Source organism: Heptranchias perlo, chromosome 32 (genome assembly GCF_035084215.1).
Source record: "Heptranchias perlo isolate sHepPer1 chromosome 32, sHepPer1.hap1, whole genome shotgun sequence".
Classification (NCBI taxonomy): Eukaryota; Metazoa; Chordata; class Chondrichthyes; order Hexanchiformes; family Hexanchidae; genus Heptranchias; species Heptranchias perlo.
Window position 1 is genome coordinate 29,413,489 of NC_090356.1, and position 3,086 is coordinate 29,416,574.

Genomic DNA, 3,086 nt, shown 5'->3' on the forward strand with positions numbered 1-3,086 from the left:
GGTAAGGGTAACCTTGTGACAGCACAGGGTACACAGTCAGCAGGTCCCTGTGGAGCCCCTGTTGTTCAGAGATGAGGGGCTCGATTTTACCACCCACAATGGGGGAAACACTCCCAGCTCGAATGGACGTGTTGCAGCTGTCAGCCTGTGGCAGCTGCAAAGGTCCATTTGACAGGTGGTGGGGGGAGACGCTCACTCATTGCAGGAGGCCACTCTGTCACTTGGGACAAAGTTTGGCCTCCACCACCCTCCTCCAGACGGTCAAAGTCACCAACTTGCAAACTTACCCCGCGGTCCGGAGACATGTACCGACCTTGCGGACCCCCTCAGATGTACATCTTGCGGATGGGGGCCGCCGTAGCTGCAGTCATGACCTCCTCGGAGGGCGAACAGCATCACCAGCCTCACCAGCCTCGCCATCCACGCCGTCCACCTCTGACACGTGGAGCTCCACAACAGAGTGCTGTGACACATCCACCTGTACAGCAAGAGGGAGGGCTACCGCAGAGAGAGATGCGTCGTAGAGGGCACTACCCTCGCCACAGGTTCCACAGACCGAGGCTCAGCCTCCTGGACCTCTCTGAGCAGCAGTGCACACGGAGGCTCAGAGTCACTCAACATGTAGCCGTGGACATCTGCAGCCTCTTTCATGCCGAGCTGCTCCCGGCTGGCCCGAGCACCATCTTCCTACCTGTCGCTGTCACAGTCACCACTGCCCTCCCGAACTTCTCCTCCACAGCCTTCCAGGGTGCAACCGGGGACATCGCCGATGTCTCTCAGTCGTCTGCGCAAAAGAGCCCTGCAAATACACCTACACCCACTCTGCAGTGACACAATGGGTGGCATCAGTGGTGGGTCCTCATAGTGATACCCAGGAGCGGGCATTATTGCACAAACCGGACAGGATTCGCGAAGACATGGCAGTAGTGGTGCCAATATAATGTGTGATGTGAGTTGTTCTGAAATTCAATATAAGTAACAACCATGACAAACCCTCAAACACCCTTGTGCATCCCCTTCATGCTCACGACACGTTTGCCTTACGCTGCCTACTGCACATATGTGATGCATGCCCTGTGGCTGCAGCACAGGTAGTGGCAGGTTGAGTGAGGCTGACTGTGAAAGAGATGCACGAGAGGGTGCGTATGGGATAGAGCCATGAGATTGTATGAGGATTGGGTTGCGTGGTAGTGGTGGGGTGAGTACTGGCGAGGTGAGTAGGTGCAGGTAAGATGAGGATGGGGTTTGAGTGGGTATGAGGGGTGATGTGACAGAGTAGTGTTGGCAGTGCCGAAGGAGATGTGGGGTGGGGGCAGTGATGTGGCAGACGGAGTGTAGGGGAAAGAGTAAGCGTACTCACTTCGGCTGACCTACTGCGGTAATTGGAGCGCCTCCTGCACTGTATGCAGGTGGGCGATATGTTGGTGGCGCAGGTGACCCCCTCTGCCACCTCGAGCCAGGCCTTCCTGGTGGCGGAGGCGGGCCGCTTCCTCCCGCCCGCCGGGTGGAAGATCTCTGTCCTCCCCCTCCTCCTCACCTCATGTATTGATACCTGGGGTGAGGCATCATTAAACTGGGAGCAGCCGTCCCCCTGGGCTGCTCCATGCAGTCATCTTTGCTATTGGTTGCAGCATCTGTCAGTGGAGGACTGCCCCTTTAAATAGAGCGCCTCCAGCTGACAGATCTTACTGCGCATGCGCAGCCCGCCCGACGCGCAGATCAGCAGTGGGGAACCCGGAGGAGCAGGTAAGTGGATCCAATTAGTGTGTTGCCTGCTACGATCGCGTGGGAAACCCACTAATTTCACCGGGCACGTTACCCATGCGCCCGCTAGCCCATCCGCCGAGAACCCACAGGCCTGCTAAAATCGGGCCCGAGGTCTCCAAGAATCCTGCTAAGAATCCCCAGCCATCTACCTCTGAACTTACATAATAACAGTTTCAGGCAAGGGAAGCCCACCTATCCACAGCATTTTCATGATGCATTTCTAATAACTCTGAATTCCATTTGTTGACAAGGAGATTTGATCGAGGTATTCAAAATCATGAAGAGTCTAGACAGAATAGACAGAGAGAAACTGTTCCCATTGGCGGAAGGATCAAGAACCAGAGGACATAGATTTAAGGTGATTGGCAAAAGAACTAAAGGCGACATGAGGAAAAAGTTCTTCACACAGCGAGTGGTTATGATCTGGAATGTACTGCCTGAGGGGGTGGTGGAGGCAGATTTAATCATGGCCTTCAAAAGGGAATTGGATAAGTACTTGAAGGGAAAAAATTTGCAGGACTACGGGGATAGGGCGGGGGAGTGGGTCTCGCTGGATTGCTCTTGCTGAGAGCCGGCACGGACTTGATGGGCCGAATGGCCTCCTTCCGTGCTGCAACCATTCTATGATTCTAACCTACCCTATTCCTTCTTGAAACAGATTGAGGTTTCTTGTTTCACCAGTAATCTGTTCCACATGCTTACCGTCCATTTACCTATTTTCTTTTATTGTCCTTAGCTTGTATATAACCCCTTCGACTTAAATTCTGTACCTGGTAGAAATGCTTACTTGGATCGTATTTGTCCAAACCTTTCATAATTTTGAATATCTCTATTATATCTCATCTCAGTCTTCTCTTTTCAAGAGAGCAAAGACCAACATCCCAGCACCAAGGTAGCATCGAGGAGAGGTAGGAGGCTTGGCTAAAAAGAATACACAAATTTAGGGGCAAAGAGGAGGCGTAGATGTAGAGTGGAAAATGAATGTTTGCATTGTTATGATAAGGGAATCATTGTTGGCACCAAAGATACCGGCTCAGACTGACTTGTGGCAAATAGGATGGCAAGGATGTGTTCATCCAGATGTTTGGCATATGGAGGGTTTTGAAGGAAAGTTTTGTGTGCTTACTTTGTTCAGAGGAGGCAGTTGACGTATGGAGTCCCCGATGGCAGGACTGAGGTAGCGGTGGACAGGCACTAAAGTTACCCCTTATTAGTTGTTTGCGTATCTGGGTGGTTCCTCAGCCTACTATTCCTGGTTCCCAAGGTCACCTTCCCTGTCATCCTCTGGATCCATAAGAAAATGTCCTTTTCTGGTGGTG